The 21,257-nt window shown below is 40.9% G+C and overlaps 1 long non-coding RNA gene across 2 annotated transcripts; it reads right to left on the bottom strand.

Annotated features, from left to right (window-relative positions):
- Positions 1–16,134: 16,134 nt before the first annotated feature.
- Positions 16,135–21,010, bottom strand: LOC121294092. Of its 2 annotated transcripts, XR_005946694.1 has the most exons (5): positions 20,791–21,010; positions 20,671–20,712; positions 18,702–18,772; positions 17,445–17,524; positions 16,135–16,510 (listed from the first exon to the last, which is right to left on the bottom strand). It is a non-coding gene; the product is annotated as an uncharacterized LOC121294092 (long non-coding RNA). The 2 variants fall into 2 exon arrangements; XR_005946693.1 differs by lacking the exons at positions 18,702–18,772; positions 20,671–20,712.
- Positions 21,011–21,257: the final 247 nt, after the last annotated feature.

The raw sequence follows: 21,257 nt of genomic DNA, 5'->3' as shown, positions 1-21,257 counted from the left end.
TTACTGTCAAAAGTCATACATAAGAACATAAAGTTTACAAACGAGAGGAGGCCATTTGGCCCATCTTGCTCGTTTGGTTGTTAGTAGCTTATTGATCCCAGAATCTCATCAAGCAGCTTCTTGAAGGATCCCAGGGTGTCAGCTTCAACAGCATTACTGGGGAGTTGATTCCAGACCCTCACAATTCTCTGTGTAAAAAAGTGCCTCCTTTTTTCTGTTCTGAATGCCCCTTTGTCTAATCTCCATTTGTGACCCCTGGTCCTTGTTTCTTTTTTCAGGCTGAAAAAGTCCCTTGGGTCGACACTGTCAATACCTTTTAGAATTTTGAATGCTTGAATTAGGTCGCCACGTAGTCTTCTTTGCTCAAGACTGAACAGATTCAATTATTTTAGCCTGTCTACCTATGACATGCCTTTTAAGCCCGGAATAATTCTGGTTGCTCTTCTTTGCACTCTTTCTAGAGCAGCAATATCTTTTTTATAGAGAGGTGACCAGAACTGCGCACAATATTCAAGATGAGGTCTTACTAGTGCATTGTACAGTTTTAACATTACTTCCCTTGATTTAAATTCAACACTTTTCACAATGTATCTGAGCATCTTGTTAGCCTTTTTTATAGCTTCCCCACATTGTCTAGATGAAGACATTTCTGAGTCAACAAAAACTCCTAGGTCTTTTTCATAGATTCCTTCTCCAATTTCAGTATCTCCCATTTGATATTTATAATGTACATTTTTATTTCCTACATGCAGTACCTTACACTTTTCTCTATTAAATGTCATTTGCCATGTGTCTGCCCAGTTCTGAATCTTGTCTAGATCATTTTGAATGACCTTTGCTGCTGCAACAATGTTTGCCACTCCTCCTACTTTTGTGTCGTCTGCAAATTTAACAAGTTTGCTTACTATACCAGAATCTAAATCATTAATGTAGATTAGGAATAGCAGAGGACCTAATGCTGATCCCTGTGGTACACCGCTGGTTACCACACTCCATTCTGAGGTTTTTCCTCTAATCAGTACTTTCTGTTTTCTACATGTTAACCACTCCCTAATCCATGTACATGTGTTTCCTTGAATCCCAACTGCGTTCAGTTTGAGAATTAATCTTTTGTGCGGGACTTTGTCAAAAGCTTTCTGGAAATCTAAATAAACCATGCTTTGCAATTATCCATTATCGATGTTGCATCCTCAAAAAAATCAAGCAAGTTAGTTAGACACGATCTCCCTTTCCTAAAACCATGTTGACTGTCTCCCAGGACCCTGTTACCATATAGGTAATTTTCCATTTTGGATCTTATTATAGTTTCCATAAGTTTGCATATAATAGAAGTCAGGCTTATTGGTCTGTAGTTACCTGGTTCAGTTTTGTTTCCCTTTTTGTGGATCGGTATTACGTTTGCAATTTTCCAGTCTGTCGGTACCCCCCCTGTGTCAAGAGACTGCTGCATGATCTTGGTTAGCGGTTTGTAAATTACTTCTTTCATTTCTTTACAAATGGCAAGACTGAGCACAGCAGCAAGACCCTAGTTATACTGCATCAGCAAGGTCTCTCCCAGGCAGAAATTTCAAGGCAGACAGGAGTTTCCAGATGTGCTGTCCATGCTCTTTTGAAGAAGCACAAAGAAACGGGCAACGTTGAGGACCGTAGACGCAGTGGTCAGCCAAGGAAACTTACTGCAGCAGATGAAAGACACATCATGCTTACTTCCCTTCGCAATCGGAAGATATCCAGCAATGGCATCAGCTCAGAATTGGCAGAAAACATTGGAACCCTGGTACACCCATCTACCATCCGGAGAAGTCTGGTCAGAGGTGGCCTTCATGGAAGACTTGCGGCCAAAAAGCCATACCTCCGATGTGGAAACAAGGCCAAGCGACCCAACTATGCACGGAAACACAGGAACTGGGGTGCAGAAAAATGGCAGCAGGTGCTCTGGACTGATGAGTCAAAATTTGAAATATCTGGCTGTAGCAGAAGGCAGTTTGTTTGCCGAAGGGCTGGAGAGCGGTACACAAACGAGTGTCTACAGGCAACAGTGAAGCATGGTGGAGCATCCTTGCAAGTTTCTTTTCTTTTCATTTCTGCAAATGGAGTTGGGGATTTGGTCAGAATTAATGGTCTCCTCAATGCTGAGAAGTACAGACAGATACTTATCCATTATGCAATATCATCAGGGAGGCATCTGATTGGCCCCAAATTTCTTCTGCAGCATGACAACAACCCCAAACATACAGTGAAACTCATTAAGAACTATCTTTAGCATAAAGAAGAACAAGGAGTCCTGAAAGTAGTGGTATGGCCCCCACAGAGCCCTGATCTCAACATCATCAAGTCTGTCTGGGATTACATGAAGAGAGAGAAGCAACTGAGGCTTCCTAAATCCACAGAAGAACTGTGGTTAGTTCTCCAAGATGTTTGGGCCAACTTACCTGCCTAGTTCCTACAAAAACGGTGTGCAAGTGTACCTAGAAGAACTGATGCTGTTTAGAAGGCAAAGGGTGGTCACACCAAATATTGATTTGATGTAGATTTTTCTTCTGATCACTCACTTTGCATTTTGTTAATTGATAAATCTAAACTATTAACATGTTTATTTTTGAAAGCAGTCTTACGTTACAGCATTTTTCACACCTGCATAAAACTTTTGTACAGTAGTGTGTGTGTATATATATGTATATGTTCAACATCTACATCAATGAGTTGGCTACAGTGTTGGAGCAGTCTGCAGTCCCTGGCCTCACTTTACATGATAAAGATATTAAATTCCTACTCTATGCAGATGACCTCGTTCTGCTGTCACCCACAAAGCATGGACTGCAGCAAAGCATGGCACTGCTAGAGCAGTACCTTCAGAAATGGGCACTGACAGTAAACCTGGACAAGACCAGAGTTATGGTATTCCAGAAGAAAGCCATATATCAGGAAAGCAGGTACCTCTTCACTCTGGGCAACAACACCCTGGAGCACAGCATCAGCTACACTTACCTGGGTCTAAAAATCAGTGTGTCTGGGAACCTCAACCTGGCTATAAATGCATTAAGAGATAAAGCGTGCAGGGGTTTTTATGCAATAAAGAATTGGCTATACAAAATAAAGCCACCAAAAAAAATTGGCTAAAAATTTTCAACAGCATAATAAAGCCAATCATTCTGTATGGTAGTGCAGTCTAGGGTACCCTTATAAAAAATGAGATCAAAGCCCCATAGAGAATTTCCATCGGGAATTCTGCAAACACCTACTGCAGGTTCACAGGAGTGCAGCCAGTAGTGTCTGCAGGACTGAATTGGGCAGTTCCTCTTACTCCATACAGAAATGAGTGCTCAATTGCTGGGTCCATCTACAGCAGGCTGATCCGCAGTTCTACCACCACACAGCACTGCAGAGCTGCACGCAGCCCCCACAAGAGAATCCCCTCAGTAGAGTGGTACTGAAGCTCAGCCAACTGAGCCAAATAAACACCAGCGAGCTTCAGAACACCACCAACAAAAAACTCCCAGCACAAAAAATGAGGAAAAATAACCTAAATCTGGAAAATAATTATAAAGTACATTGGAATAACGAAAATTGAATCAAACAATAAATTACAATGTTATCTGGCACTAAAAAAATAATTTACTCTGGCAGAATATCTGATCAGGGTCACAAACACAAAACAATGACAGATCCTGAACAAGTACAGACTCAGTGGCCACAGCCTGGCCATCGAAACTGGCTGGCACAAAAAAACCTGGATTGCCAAAGAAAAAAGACAGCGCTGTCACTGTGATCTGGGAGAGGTCGAAACAGAGCTGCACTTCCTGTTGTCCTGCCCAAAATACACAGAGATACTGGAGAGATATATCCCCCAATTTAAAAACCAAATGGCAGATTTTAACCTCTCCAATTCGAGTAAAATCTCCATCCTTCTGAGAGAGGAGGAGCAATCTGCAAATCTAGCAGCACAATACGTGTGCCTGCCACAACCTGAGAGACAGTCTGTAGAAACCCTGCATGCATGACTGTGGGTTACTGTTGATGATGAAGGAGAGAGAATGGTTTTTGTGTTTTTATGTTCTCTAATTTTATTTCTGTTTTGTATTAAAAAAGCTTTGGCAATACCTGAGCGCTCTTGTCATGCCAATAAAGAATTTTTGAATTTTAATTTGATATATATATACAGTGCCTTGAAAAAGTATTCAGCTCCCATCCCTTTTTTCACATTTAAGAGTCTCAGATTCAGAATTTGAAATAGATTAAATTAGGATTTTTTCCCCACTGATCTACAAAGTCTTGAGCACCATGTCAAATCAAAAGAAAAATTCCAAAAGCTTTCAACAATTCACTAAAAATTTAAAATGGAAATTATCAGATTAAAAAAGTATTCATACCCTTTGTAATTGCAAGCGTAAATTTGCTCAGGTGCAGTATATTACCTCAACAAGTCACACAATCTGTTGATGGACTCTGTGTAAGAAATTAGTGGATCACCTGCTTTAATTTAATCTGTAAGGATAAATACCTCCCTGTCTGCATGGTCCCACAGTATGGTAGAGACTTTCAAAAGAAAGAATCAAAATGAAGACGGAAGAGCATTCTAAGCAAGTCAGGGATGTGATTATAGAGAAGCACAAATCTGGGGAAGGGTAAAAAACAATTTCAAAGGCACTGAACATCCCTCAGAGCTCAGTGCAGTCCATCGTAAAGAAGTGGGAAAAATACAAAACTACCACCACTCTGCCTAGATCAGGCCGCCCCTCTAAACTTAGTTGCCGGACAAGAAGGGCACTTCTTAGGGAAGCTACTGTGAGGCCAACTGTGACTCTGAATGAGTTACAGAAGTCAGTGGCTGCGATGGACAATGATGTTCATGTATCAACAATCTCCAAGGCATTCCACAAAAAGAGCCTTTATGGGTGAGTGGCAAGGAAGAAGCCCTGGCTGAAAAAACCCCACATCCGTGCCAGCAAAGAGTTTGCAAAACGCCACCTAGAAGATACTGCAGTTATGTGGCAGAACGTCTTGTGGTCTGATGAGACTAAAGTGGAACTTTTTGGCCTGAACACTAAGCGGTATGTGTGGCGCAAATCAAACACTGCACACCAGCCAGGTAACACCATCCCCACCATCATGTTATGGGGATGCAGCAGGGACTGGCAGTATTGTTAGGATTGATGGGAGGATGAATGGCACACAATACAAAGAAATCCTGGATAAAAATCTTCGCCCCTGGATTATCTTGGCAAAGGAGAAATGCTCACTAACAGCGATGTAAACAAATTTGTGCACAAAATTTGAGAGAAATAAGCTTTTTGTGTGTATGGAAAATTTCTGGGATCTTTTATTTCATGAAACATGGGACCAACACTTTACATGTTGCGTTTATATTTTTGTTCAGTGTAGTAGACACTCATGAGTGAACATTTTAGACTACTTTGTGCTTTAATTAGGCATCTTAAACAACTGTGTTAAATTAAACAATCACTAACTTGCTTACTTTGACAATTTTCCAAGATGTTTCAGTTGCAGTGAATTCATATGCACAACAAATCAAAACTACAGAAACACTGTTACTGTTTCAGCAGGGGCCCATCTCCTGTCACAACCCCCTTAAGGAATGAAAGCCAATGTTTCCAGCTCTCTGTGGAAGCCTGGCTGAGGAACATTCACTGCCCACGGACAGTCAGAACCAGCTTCCCTCACGTCTCATTTGAAAAGGAAGCAAATCTTGCCATTATATTAAAAGCATTGGGTGCAATTTTTAAACCTGGATTCGCTGCTATGTAAACAGCAAGAAAGACAAACCTTGTGCTTCAATTGCTTTTAAACTGAATTTGATTTTTAGCTGACTTTTGTAGTAGCAGGCCAGCCCATCTGTTTGACTTCCCTGTTCGAGCTAAAAGATCACAAGTTTAATACTGTAATTGTTTAACTGAAAACCATGCAATTCTTCAGGATGGAACTCAGTCTGGTATCCACAAAACTTTCAAAACTCAATTGTACATTCTGAGATAAACTACATACAATTTTTCACTGTGTTCAAGAGAACATTCTAGCCATGTTATTTGGTTAGAATAGCCAGGATAGCCAGGCTATTTTCCCACAGCTTAGTATATACAGCTCTTTTAATGTGCTTTTTGCAATCGTTTTTTGGTTAAAAAGAAAAAAATACTGTAAGCCATCTATGTATATTGGTTGGAATTTATTTTCTTATGTCATCTACTTTTGCTTGTATATTATTATGTATAATTATAGGCTATAAATAAATAAGTTTGTAGATGTTAGCTATATTATACATGTACACCATGTATGTAACTGTGACAGGAAATGGCTGAGCGGTGACGTCAGACCAGAAGAAGGAACTGAACACACAGGCAAGGTAACTGCAGTTTCAAAAAAGGTGTGATGTGTGCCGTTTATTAAATAACAAAAATAAATGAAATATTTAAACAAAAATAAACTTGCTCACAGAGCACAAATGAAACAGATAAACAAAAACAAATCACGAACACAAAACACGCAAGGTCCGGTTGGGCAGTAGCCTTCACGTTTCCTTTAAGTTTCACTTTTGTTTTAAATGAATCTCTCCTCTCACGCTCTCTCTCGCTCTCCTCCGTACAGCCATACACCGAACATGGAGAGCTGCAGACTTTTTATAGAGGTGACCATCTCACGATTAGCAACAAATTAATCACTTAATTCGGGAGATGGCCACCTTCTGCACAAGGTTTTAAATCAATGTGGATGGGCTTCCCAACCACACTGCAAAACAATACAAAACAAAACCGCAGGGCTACATCGTCATATTTACAAACACATAAATAAATCATAATACATAAATAACACAGGGGTGGAGGGGGAGACCCCATTCTAAAAATAAATAAACAAAATACATTTAAGCAGGGCTTTCCTACCGCCCTGCTACATATTCCCCTCCTTGTGCAAAGCACACATGGCCCCAACGGCTACCTCCCCCCAGAAAAGGGGGAGCAAGGTGTTGATGGAGGCGACCATGGTGGGAGGTTCTTCTCCCCCCACTCCTTTGTGGCTGACAGCTCCCTCTTCCAGGGCTTTAGCCACTGTTCCTCCTGCCATGAAAGTGTGGCTGGGGGAGCTAGTCTCCTGCCCCCCCCCCCCCCTTTGTAGCCGGCAGACCCCTTTTCTGAGACGGTGGCCCCGGTGCTTCTTGCGGTCATGCAGGACAAGTAGCGGCCCCAGGCGGCGCAGAGCCGGCAGCAACCCCAGGCGAAGCAGAGCCCTCAGCAACCCCGGGTGAGGCAGAGCCGGCAGCAACCCTAGGAGAAGCAGAGCAGAGACAGGCAACCCCAGGCGATGCTGGACCTTGGCAACCCCAGGCAAAGTGGGACCCTTGGCAACCCCAGGCAAAGCAGGACCCTTGGCAACCCTAGGCAAAGCGGGACCCTCGGCAACCCCAGGCGAAGCGGGACCCTCGGCAACCTTAGATGATAAAAGAGAGACACAAGCAGCACCAGACAGCCCCAGGTGATGCAGATGTGGCATCCTTGGGTGGTGCGAGGCAGGCATCCTTGGGTGGTGCAAGGCAGGGCAGCAGCGGACCCTCGGGAGGCGATGACGGGAGGAGAGCGAGGCTTAGCTGTGGTGTGGGGGTTGGCCCTCTTCGCAGCCACTGCGGCCGGGCGTTTTTCTCCCTTGCTCCCCTCAGTAACCTATGCAGGGGCTGCTGAGGTCCAGCAGCATCCTGCCCTGGTCCCTCCAATGCTGAAGGGAGATGCAGCTCCTGCTTCTCTCCCTCTAGCGGGGTTGGAGACAGAGGCAGGTCCTGCTGCTCTGCTCCTGGTGGTGGTGGAGACAGAGGCTCCTGCTGCTCTGCTCTACTCCTGCCGAAAGGGGCAGGGACTCTTCCCCTTCTGGTGACGAAGGCGGCAGGGGCTCAAACAGAGGTGGAGGTGGAACCAGCAGGTATTCTCCCTCTTCTGGTGGAGGTGGGAGTGACAAGCACTTCCCATGGTGATGAAGGTGGAAACAGCAGGTATTCTCCCTCTGCTGGTGGAGGTGGGAGTGACAAGCAGTCCTCCCGCAGAGGTGGAGGTGGAACAAACAGGTATTCTCCCTCTGCTGGTGGAGGTGGGAGTGACAAGCAGTCTTCCCATGGCGGTGGAGGTGGAACTAACAGGTATTCTCCCTATGCTGGTGGGTACCTGGGCTGTAAACGCACCGACTCCCCCCTCTTGGGTTGTGGACGTTCGGGCTCCTCCCACTCAGGCGCTGGATGTTCGAGCTCCTCCCACTCAGGCGCAGGACTTTCGGGCTCTTCCCATTCCAGGTCCATGTCCCCTCTCTCCCGCTCCTTTCTTCCTCTCTGCCTCCTCCTCACCTCTGTTTTAGTTTGAGGGCAGCGGCTCTTCTGGGTTCTCCAGGGTGCCTGGTCCAGGCTCACTAGGCAGCCAACACCTCTCCCAGATATTGGGAGGGGAAGATGGCCACTGTGTGTCCAAACTCCCCACAACCAGTGCACCACTCATCTACGACATAGACCCCACTGACGTCCCTCTGCAGCTGCTCTTGCTGCTTCCTCCAGCTCTTTCCTCTTCTTCCTCCCATCTTTTCTCCAAAAAAAAAATTTAGAATAACAAAAAAAAAAAAAAAAAAATCTAACTGCAGTACCCTTGTGACGTACCTCCTCTTCAGAACCTCTTCTGGCCTGAGTCCAGGAGGTGTTGATGATCCCGCTTCTGGCACCACATGTGGCAGGAAATTAAATAACAAAAATAAATGAACTATTTAAACAAAAATAAACTTGCTCACAGAGCACAAATGAAACAGATAAACAAAAACAACTCACAAACACAAAACACTAAAGGTCCGGCTAGGCAGTAGCCTTCACGGTTCCTTTAAGTTTCACTTTAATTTTAAATGAATCTCTCATCTCACGCTCTTTCTCGCTCTCTCGCTCTCTCGCTCTCCTCCATACAGCCACACACTTAACATAGAGAGTTGCAGTCTTTTTATACAGGTGACCATCTCCCGATTATCAACAAATTAATCACTTAATTATTTCGGGAGATGGCCACCTTCTGCACAAGGTTTTAAATCAACGTGGAAAACAATACAAAACAAAACCTCACAGCTGCGCCGTCATATTTACAAACACAATAAATAAATAATAATAAATAAATAACACAGGGGTGGAGGGGGAGACCCCGTTCTAAAAATAAATAAACAAAATATATTTAAGAAGGGCTTTCCTACCACCCTGCTACAGTAACATTTATTAAGCTTTTCAAATTACGATAGAACTCCCAACCCAATACACAATGTGTTTCAAATGAATTGTTCAGTGAATTCCTCAAACTGGGGCAGAAGATGACTCAATCTTGGATAACACGGGTAACGACTTAAGAATGGAAACGGATATGAGAATGGAGAGTACTTCGCAAAAGACTAGTTCAAGATCTGCAGTTAGCAAAGGCATGGAATTCCAGGTTTTTGTCTGCGGCTGGAGCAAGGTGACAATGGTCAGGGGTTTGAAGATTCATCAATGGAAGAATGAAATGCTTGAGGGAGAAGGGGCAAGGGCCTCACATTGATCTGTACTTCTTACGAAGTCAGTCAAGTCAGTCAAATGAAATCCAGCGACAGGAAGCAAACCATAGTTCACAGGATATCAGCACCCCTGACATAGATGTGAGGAGGACTTGCGTGGATACAACTAGTGATGAACCTAATGATCCTTGTGAACCCAGTCAGACAAACCAGCGTAAGAGAGAAAAGAACCTCAATGGGCACAAGCCTGGAGTTAAATGGCAAAGAGCTTGTGAGAAAACATTGTAGGACAAAGTAAACACGGATCTCTGTTTTACTTTGGAAAAGTTAAATTGAACAGTTGAAAAGAAGCTGGATAAATTTGGGAACATCATCTATGCATTTGGATGCAAGAGGTTTGGAATTGAAAAAAGGAAGGAAAAAGTACAAACTATTCCTGGAAAGTCTAGACGGCAGTAGGAGATTGAACGCTTAGTTAGAGAAAGGAGGCAGTTGAGGAAGCAATGGAGAAAAGCAGAACAAAGTCAGAAGGAGGGACTCCATCTGTTACAAAGGGTCATAAAAGATAACCTTGCAACACTGCGCAGAGCTGAGCGCCTACGGAAACAATACAAAAAGAAAGAGCATGCAAGAACTAACTTTTATAAAGATCCATTCAAATTTGTAAAGAAGATATTCACCAGTGAGAAAAATGGCACACTAAAATCATCTAAGTTTGAGCTGGAGAGATATTTGGAGGAAACACATAGAGATTCAAAAAGGCAGGCGCCTATGTCAATTCCTTGAGATATCCCACCTATCAATCCACCCAAATACCAAATGGAGGAATGTGAACCTAAGTGGAAAGAAGTAGAGCAAGCTGTGAAAAAAAAAAAAACAAGGGCATCATCATCTCCAGGGCCTAATGGAGTTCCAAACAGAGTGTACAAGAGTGCTTCTGGAGTTCTATGAATCCTGTGGAAAGGATTCTACAAGCGTCAGTCAGTTTCGTCCTATTTCCCTATTAAACGTAGAATGCAAGATTTTCTTCAGCATTATTGCTCAGAGATTGGCAACCTACCTATTAAAGAACTACTTCATTGGCACTTCAATACAAAAAGCAGGCATTACAGGTTTTCCAGGATGATTAGAACACATCAGTGTAATCTGGCAACAAATTCAATCAGCAAAAAAGGAGAGAAAGGAGCTTCAAGTGACATTCCTGGATTTGGCTAATGTATATGGTTCAGTGCCACATGAACTTCTTTGGGTAGCATTTGATTTTTTCGGTGTACCGATAACAATAACAAATTTAGTGAAAGCCTACTTTGGAGATTTGCAATTTAGTTTTTCAACTTCAGAATTCAGCACCACATGGCAATGCCTAGAAGTTGGAATAATGGCAGGTTGTACCATTTCTCCACAGGCTTTTACCATGGCAATGGAAGTAATTATAAGGGCATCAAAATGGGTAGTGGGAGTAGAGCGCTAACGACTAACACTAATTAAAGCATACATTGATGACATGACAACAGTGACTACAGCAGTAGCCTGCACTAATCGGTTATTGGGCAAATTAACCAATAACATTGAATGGGCATGAATGCAATTCAAGCCCACTAAATCAAGGAGCATCTCTATAATTAAAGGTAAAGTAGTAGCAGGGAGAATGGATGAGATGGGAAAGTGTGGAACAAAGCAAGATCGGCCGGCAAGACCTATGGACAATGGAACAGAGCAGGATCAGTTTCCTCATCAGATCCTCATATGATGTTCTCCCATCACCACTGAACCTCTGGGTGGGTGAGGATCCCTCATGTCCTTTGTGTTCATCACCTGCAACATTAAGGCACATTTTGACAGGATGTAAGGTGGGTCTTAGCCAAGGACGGTTTACTTGGCGCCATGACCAGGTGCTGCGATGTTTGGCCTTAGCATTGGAAGACAAGCGTAACCTGACCAATAAGTTAACACCAGTTCCATCAAAGCATTACACACAAAAGACAATATTCCTCTGTCCAGTAGAGTAACCATCAAGAAAAGGTATTAAAACCAAGCCTCACTCAGGATAACTGGAAGCTGCTAGAGACTGGAAGGTGCTGGCAGATGTTGGTCAATGGCTTATTTTTCCACCTGAGATTGCCATCACTAACCTTCGACCAGACATTGTCTTGTGGTCTGGATCAGCACGGCTTGTTCATCTGGTAGAGTTAACAGTGCCATGGGAAGATGCTGTGGATGAGGCGTATGAGAGGGTTAGGTATGCTCAAGATTCTGGATGGGGATCTCAAGCACAATAGAAAGAAAGCAATGCTGATGTACAGGTAAGTAAGCTGGGCTGAGCTGAATGGTGGATGGAGGGGGGTGATGCTGGGACACCAGAATCACTGTTGAGCCCTCTTGAGGTGTCGTGGGCTAGTCAACGAAACACAGAGGATGGAAGGTGCCCACTTGAAGACCCCAGAGATGTACCCTTGTGAACGTGTTGGTTGTTGTGCGTAGTGAGAGGGTGATGCAGGTGTTCCAAACATGAACAGACACAAAACTCACGGTTCAAGTTTTTAATCCTCCTCCAACCACTTTCACTGTACAAAAATAATAAAGCTGGCTCTACCCAATAATGGGTATCGCCAGCTCCAAAACGAGGGGTTACAGTCCTGAAATAATAATAACACAACACAGACACAAAACAGACACGTCTCCGGACAGTACGTGCTCTAGGTGCAGGTGCGGTACTTGATCCAGGGGTGCTTGTTTGTGTTCAGGTGCAGTGACGTCCGGGTTTATTGCTGTTTTGAAGCGATAGCTCCCAGAGTAGTATTAGCCGACTGGCAAAGACAAATGTACAGAGTTATTTGACCCAACAACACACTCACGATTTCACGGGTCACATTTCCTCCCATTAACCGCAACAAAAGGAACCAATCACGACTTCACGTCCCCCTAAAGTACCCAGAGCCCTGCCCCCTCCGATAGCTAGTTCAATCACATCTCCTCCAATTCATGAATGAAACTTCACTCACCGTACTAGGGGGTTGACTCCTGGTACCGTGACGTCATCCCTTTCCTGAATAGCCGGCTTCCGACTGCCGCCGGAATGAACTGCCAAACCATTCAGTACGGGGCACGTAATTCCTGCTGTGCAGTGCTCTCACAGGTCGAGAGGGAGATTGATAATCCAGATTAATTCGCTCTTTGTCATAATCCTACTTAGCTCAATCCAGACGGTTATCATGCTGATGCGCTTGGGAGACCATACTGGGTTGATCCCTAGACCAAGAATCGCAGCCGTTGTGTGTGCTGATGCGCTGGGGAGGCAAAATGAGCTGATCCCTGGAGCCAGCATTACACTTCAGCCATCAACACCAGATAGATGGATAGCTACATCATCAGATGGAAAACAACACAAATGGTTGGAGATGCAGATGGATCACATTAGTTTACTGCAAAGCTATGTCTTTGTTTGGTGCTTATCCTGACGAGAGTCGAGTTCAAATCAGCATGAAGTTCAACATCTACTCTCATGTAATGGAAATCTAGTGGATCTGTGTGTCCTTGTACGTCTGTTCTTGGTTCTTGTGTGGATTAGACACAGGTGTTAAATGCCAAGGATGCATACCAAGATTTCAGTTGTATAATTCAAATAAAGTCTACAGTAGAGATCAGCTGTCATATAATGTACAATTGCAGAATTCAAATAGGCTACAGTTGCATTGATACTTTCTTGGTAGTAACATTACACGTTGTGCAAATAATGGTATATCTTATTTTAGTAAAAACAACAAACATTCCGTAATGTTACAAATGGTAAAACAAGTGAATAAATCTCCTTCATAATCACAAGTATTGAAAAGGCTAAAATATTTTCATAACTAAAAATATTTAATTATGTAGATTGTCTGTAAGAAATAAACTCTGGTCCTGTACATGCTCTCTCTGTCTCTCTCTCTCTATATCACAGTCTGTTAAATTGCTGTTTCAAGGTGAGTTAGCAGTATACACTGTTTCGTTAATTAAAACCCTCCTTTTCCAAGTGCAAATTAACACCTGATAAATTATAACAATTAACACAGATTTGCTTTTAAATTCCCAAAATAAATTGTTTATTTAACTTTAATTATTTAATAACGACTGCTTGAAAATGCCACAATCAATGCTAGATATCGATTTGTTGATTAACACTGGAATTCTCATTGACAACCTTTTGAAAATCCTGCCCGGTGTCTTGTCTAGCTTTTGTTTTCGTTTCCAGTTAGCTTCGAAAGATAAAGGCTCTGTGCAATAATAAATCACATGGGCAAACAAGTAAGGTAAAAGCTGTTCAATCTAAGGCATGCAGCAGCCTTTTACATTCTGTTGATATCCCTGAGTACGTGCGAGTGAGGATAGCAGAAACGGACAAATGCTGACGTAAAGCACATAGCAGGCGAAGCTCATTTGCATACAAACACCAGACTTAGCTGGCCAGTTAAATATTTAGCTAAATGTTTTAGGATTTATAAATTATATCTGAACGTACACATTTAAAAAAAAAAAAATATATATATATATATATATATATATATATATATATATATATATATATATATATATATATATATATTTTCACAACATTTATAAATTTGGGGAAAAATACAAGATTTAAGTTAAATCTGAGAATAAATACAAGATTTAAGTCAAATCTGGGAAAAAAAATTAAAATATTAACGCTTTTTTTTACACACCCTAGTTTATCACATAAAAAGATTAGAACTGGTATTTTTTTGTTTGAAAAACACCTTATAAACACTAATATAACGCCCTGTAGATGCCTGTTGTGTACAACTGCATAGCTGGTAAATGGTTACTTTAACTAATGTGCTACCTATATATTTAATGTGAATAGATATCTTTCTAATGCTTCCTCCTAATCATGTTTTAATAAAGGGCACTGGCTCCTGTATCATAGCTTCCAAGCTCAGCTGTGTGTAAAGGTCAGATTGACTCATTCTGTTATGAGTTGGCAGATGAAGATAGAAGAATCTGGGCACCAACTCTAATGAGAGAACCCTGTGCTTTGTAAGGAATGTTTAGATGTAGTGTGTGTGTGTGTGTGTGTGTGTGTGTGTGTGTGTGTGTGTGTGTGTTATTTTTTAAAAGCTTTTAATAATGAAATTAGATTTGAAGTTAATTGAACCCTTTTCAACTGAGATCTTATTTTTCGAGACTGAGACGTTTCTTTTATCATTTTAGGACAGTCACTGTTCAAGTTGTTTGATTTGTTTTCTTTTGTTTTGTTTATTTGTCTTGATGAATTAAATACATTTTACTAACCTTGATACTTTTCTAGGCTGTTAAACAAAAAAAAAAATCATGAATATCCTAAATATCAAAGGTAATGTAAACAGATTTAAACGTTCTGATAATACACTGATAGACAAGGTTTCAATCAGTTAGGGTGAGATGACAAACTTGCGTCATTTCTCTTTGTTTTATGATATGTTGTTCTTGTTTTTTGGCACCAACTAGGGAAACATCTGCCTGTTTTGAAATGGTTGAAGAAAACTAGACTGACATCTCCATAAAATGTGCAAATCTGGAAAAACCTCCTCACACAATGGCATGCGTCTGGCAGGAGGCATAGATTATGCCCCAGGGGTCATCATGCATCACAAGACATGCTTAGTCAACACTAGCAGGAACAAACTGGTGTGTCTGCTCCTGTGATCACCAGTGTTTGCTAACCAGAGTCAGTAGGGTATCGAGACACCATACACTAGCTAGTCAGTAAGGTGCTGATTTGATGTGGCAACAAGTCTTAAGGTGTCCCTATTGTTCTGGAGAGATCTGCAACCAGTTCTCAAACATATATAACTTTCCTTCAGGGAAAGAGGCATGGTTTTTATTCACTAAAACAAGTGTTACTGTTGTTTAATTGACTCAAAGCATTAATGAAAGCAGCTGGTTGATTCTAGAAAATAAGGTGTAGGGGACCAAGCAGGTCTTGCAAGCAGAGCTTTATTTACCCAGCTATAGCACTAAAGATCTTTTTCAAATGGGTATACATATTTGTTACGTGTTTCTTTCAAAACTACACATTTGAGACCTACTGAATATAGCGAACAGAAGAGCAGGACATGTAAGATGGAGTTATGTTGTTAGCTATAACCAGTTTGCTGCTGCCTGTCAAACCTGCATATCACATTAAAAATACATTGAAATACTTTGCTGTCATCAAGTGGACAGTGCTGAAATTGCGTTGTGTAAGCTTTCGAAACCAACACTGCAGAGGTAAATGTGGAGTATCTAATAAAGATGCCTTAGCTCAAATGTAACTTTTCTTATTCTGCTATTAAAAAAAAAAAGATTGAGATTTAAAGTGTCTTTGTTAATTTCCTTGATCAGTTTTCCCTTCGAGATCCTCGTGGGAGAGCTGTGGTTTTGCAGACCTCGCACAATATCATATGTTGCAGCCAGTTAAATTTTGTATTCAGTTGAAGCTGTTAAGGTTTCTACAGGGCTGAATAGTACTGCAGACATGCTTAGAATAGCTGACAGACAAATGATGAAGAGAAACAATGATTATTTATCTCTACAGTATTTCTACAAAATATGACTGTTACTGTGCTACCATTGCACCAAAGGCTCATAAATGTGTACTACCACCTCCCCTTATTAATTCCACTACATTTTCTTTAAAGAAGGTAATAGAGGGCTTGTAGTTATAAGCTTCTAGAATGCTACCAAGTATATTCAAACATCCTTCATCAGCAATTACTGGTGTGAAATGAAAAAAACTTTTTGTTTTGTTCTGTCATTCACACTGTTTATTTCAGTAGTAATATCCAGCCAGTCAGATGAGGGTTGGGTAGCATGTACGATGGCTCCTGCATTTCTCACAGTCAGGATTGGTGTGTGCTTTTTTGGCGATTTCCTTCTCCAGCATCATGCGGGTGTCCCCCATCTTTCTCAAGAGACTGCTTGGCTTCCTCATGCTTGCTAGAGAGATTCAATGGTCTCTGTGATCTCACAAACTTCACCCACCAGCCTGGAGGGGACAGAAGAGCATCTAAATCAAGCATTCTTTTGGGCTTTGAAGATCAGATAAAAGATGTGTTGGAAAGAAAGGCACTGTGGTAGGGATTACGAATTGAAGGCATTACTTAAGAAACAGTCCGGGTTCCATATTACAACTTTAACAATCCGTCTATCCTACTGTTGCCATGCCAATGGCAAACATTCTATTAGAATCACAGGTAATTGAATGATTGATTAAATAAAGTTTATCATTCATGACATCTATTAATATAATATATATATATATATATATATATATATATATATATATATATATATATATATATATATATATATCATATTTAAAAAGACAAATCTAACTTCATGTTAATCAAAATGGACAGATCAAAAGAGGCTGGAGTTCAACAAACTCAATTTTAAGTCTGTGTGTTTTGCGGCTGGTTTTAGCACTAATCTTCTTACTTTAACTAATAATAAGTCAGGACCTGGTGTCATGCAGGGTGGCTGCACTGCTTTTGATAAAGTACGGTTAACCTGGTTGACAGACGCAAGTAAACAATACGAGCATCAATGCCCTGGAAGCAGCTTGCTACTGACGCTTGCATCCAAGATTCTCTGGAGTGAACTGTTGGCCAAATATTAATTAGAGCAAATGTTTTGCAATCTGGCTCATGGTGTGTCTCAATTAACAAAAATATGGCTAAACAGAATAAACAGAAATGTTCCAGGCGTGGCTGTGTGTATTTACGCTGGCTCATGATCTGCCGGAATGCGTTTTGTCTCGTTCAACCGGATCAAAGCGTGTCACCCCCATCCAGAGTTGAGTCACTGGGACTCCGACTCAGGTATGTGGTTACATGGGACTGTGACCTCAGACGTACAGTATCCCTGCAGAGCTCCATGTTAGGCCGGGATGACCTCTCGTACAGCCTAGTCTTACCAACCTTCATGGGGCGTCTTTATCCCTTATAGCCTGGTAGAGAGCAGCTATTTTCTTCTCCTGAGCTCCTATCTGCTCCAGAACCTACCAAAAAACAAAGGTCCCAAAGGTTGATATAGAGGATATAACGTTAAGTAAGAAAGCCACTTAACGGCATGCTTAGCATCGCTACTCCTGAGCAGCTCAGAGCTACAAAACAGATTTAATCAGTGATCCGAGCGAGTGCAAAAATTACTTAACGCACCCACTGTCAAAATGCACAAACCCTTCTTCACAAGGAGAAGTTGTAGTTAAGTGTGGCAGAGCACCTACTGAATCCAGGTGTTTAACTTTTGCTGCATTCATCTCCTCACAGCGTTTGGCCAGAGCCCTGTCCACAGCAGCACACTTAACCCGCAGGTCGTCTGCAGTGTCAGGAATCACTTTATAAGTCAATAAGACCACGGAGGTTGATGGATGTGAGCCACTCTTGCGAAGCATTGCTAATATTTTTGTGGGTAAAGTCAGTCCAAGTTTCAGGGTGGGAGATAGTAGGAGGAACAATAAACAAAAACACATTTATTTATTTATTTATTTATTTAAAGAGTGAGACGGTGTAATCCTGCCACCTGCTGGACACACAAAAAACATACAAATCATGATCATTCGGCAGCAGCATAATAATAAAAAAGGGGGTTAATAATTGTAAAGGACAAGATGTGCATAATGTTGACTTACTGGTCTTGGAACTTGGCAGAGTTCCTGTGGTACTGGATATTAGTGCTTTGGTTGTGGTAATGGCCACATTTGTCACCGGTGTTGTGAGCTTCATATTTAACAAACCAGTCCACCACTAGTGTCTGTTTGACTTCTCTTCGCTTCTTGTAAAAGATCACAAGTGTGACACTGTATTACTTGAGCTGTGATTCTTCTGTAAGCTCCTTGCACCGCTATATGTGTTTTAAAAAATGAAACTGATTTACAGGCTGCTTTGCTTTGTAGTCTATAACATAAAACCTTTCTGTTTAAAAAATCATTTGCAGCTGAGAGAACTGAGGCATCAACAACAACTTGACTTGACTTTGTATTGTCATAAGAGTTTGGATACTTTGTGCAACTTGCATACATACTGTCATTGCTCATCTTCAACATTAACATTTCCCCATACATGGAAGAATGATAGCACATAAAACAATGTATGTTAGGTTAGATTAATTTTTGGGATATTCCAAATTGACTTTTTGTAACAGAGAGTCTGAGAGTCAAGGTGACAGTTTCTCACCTTATTTGGTTGATGGATTGATCTAAAGTCCTTTTCAGAAGTTCTTGAATGATTCAAATAAGATCTAATTCCTAGTTTTTAAAGAAAAACAAAAAACAATTCTTTTTTTTTTTAACCAATTATGGAAAAAAAATGAAATGCTGTTTTAAAAATTAAATACATAACTGATCCTCATTGATAAAGTTCATTAGAGTACCCAGTATATGCAATGTAATTTAAGTAACGTGGGAGTGGGGTTATCTATTAATTGTCTTCATAAGCTTTAAGGAATGTCTATTGAATTGTATAATCTGAGTCTTCTTAAAAAATCTGTTCATGATCTACAGTAAGTTGATGAATGTTTAATGTTATGAGTAAAATACAATGTAACATTGTACATTCTGAGAGTGCCATGTTATGTCCATTTTGTATTAGGATTTGTTTTTTCAAAGCTGTAATTAGGTCGCATGGTATCCTATTAATCCATATAATATAATGTAGCGTGCATGGGGGAAGGCAGCAGCAGGTCTGGTAGGTGACTTAATCACTCTCTGAGTCTTTCGTTTGGGGAGGCTATTCCACACTTTCTCCCTGTATTTATTGAACCCAACTATGTACAGTGAGATGCATATATAATTAAGACTTGCATTTTTTTATTATTATTACTCTCTTACTAGTGAGTCTGAATACTAAGTTTCATTCATTGTGTTGAATTTGAAAAATAGCCAGACTGACAGACACAAATAAAAGCTGTAAACTGGATTCTTTCTCCTGCATCTTTTTGAGAACTTGATATGATTTATAGCACAAAACAGACCTTGAAACCACTCAGGGATGCTACTTACATATTTTACATAGTTTGTTTTTTCCAGTATAAGGCCGGGCAAATAAATGAAGTTTAACATAGCACTAGCTTGTACTTTAAAACATGTTATGCCCATTTAAGCAAATTAGAAAAACAGTAAGGATAACAAGATGCACTGTTTTTAAAAACCTTTAAATCTGTTAACTTGTTCTGCAGTCCTACAGTACCTACAACAATTTCAAACACCATTTCCATCACTTCACACCCATTTAAACCAATCATTAATACTGACCAATAAGCTTCTAAACACGCACTTTCTATCATACTTATAATCAAGGGGCATCCAACATATAAAAAAAAATATCTGCAGTTTTACCATAAACTTTCGAATATCTATATGGGGCTCAGATTGGCGGGAAGAATGGGCGTTAAACCAGCCAAGCACTGTCTCCTCGAATGACACTGAAATGCAACTAAATCCTGTATTTTGGACCTTGGTAGTATTGTAAAAGGACCGTCATAGCTTTCACTGAAAATGGAGTGAAGGACTGGAAAAATCAAAAGAAAAATATAACTTCAGAAACATTCATAATCTGGCACCACAATGTTCTGAAAGGTGACATTTGTTCAAACAGTCAAAACAGTGGTGTAGTGATAAATAAAAAAGTGCGTAACCTGCCCTGTTTAGTAGAGTTGAACAGATAGATTGAACAGATAAACATGAACAGATGCATTGTTATTGGCCCTCAGCCAACCAGAGCCACCCCTACTGTCTTTTACCCTTTCAGATGCTGTTCACGTGACAGTCATAGACCTAATGATGTGCCTTACTGAATAGTTCTGTCAGCGTCCTTTTGCGGGCTAGGATGAAGACAATTAGCACTGCCCTGCAGGTCCAGTGCGCCTAACAACATAACATTAACAGAACATAAACAACCAATCATACTCACTCACACAGATACAGAACAGGCAGTCCAGTGGCCATGCCACAATTCTAATTGAGAGCTCTCAGCTGTCAGTCTGGCGCCCAGCAATACAACACAGATGCTCACCATTAAAATATCTTTTCTTTAACCTAGAATTTTCATATCACAGGAGAGTAGAAGTGAGTAAATTATGTATCCCTTATATGAGAAGTGGGTAAAGGCTATATTGCCAAATTAAAAGTGGTTAAATGCTGTTTACCTGCGTACACCACTACACCACTGGTCACAGCACATCCGCCACCTTAGTAAAGGAAGGATCGAATATTATGAATAAATCTTAGGGAACAAAATGTTTTCAGACAGAAAAAAAAAACTTTACCTCCAGATGGCCCTGAGCAGAAACGTGAAACCTCTAGATCTGGAGGGAAAACCTCTGATCTGGCAACACTGGCTGATTTGTTTTTTTCACAGGAAGATTGGTCTAGAAACTTCGGTCTAGAAACTAAAACATGAGCTGACATTTTAAATCTGTAAATTAAATTAAAGTAAAAAATAAATGAAACAGTTCTTTCTGCCACCAACATCCAGGTTATATTACTAGAAGCATCAGCTGGGATTATGACATATGTTGTTGTGTTCAGTTGCCAGGCTACAAGTATCCAAGGACATGTTGCTAAACCGAGACTGACAGTGCATTATGTAAATTATGCAAACTAAGTCACGTAGTCAAATCTACTTTGTCAAAAAAAAAAAATGCATGCATTAAGGAATAGCGGTACAGTCAAATATTTTATTAATTATAATTATTATTATTTCTGTATGTATTTTTATTAAAATAAAACAAAC

The sequence above is a fragment of the Polyodon spathula genome, chromosome 18 (assembly GCF_017654505.1).
Source record: "Polyodon spathula isolate WHYD16114869_AA chromosome 18, ASM1765450v1, whole genome shotgun sequence".
Taxonomy (NCBI): Eukaryota; Metazoa; Chordata; class Actinopteri; order Acipenseriformes; family Polyodontidae; genus Polyodon; species Polyodon spathula.
Note: the sequence above shows the minus strand (reverse complement) of the source record. Positions and strands in the feature narration are given on the sequence as shown.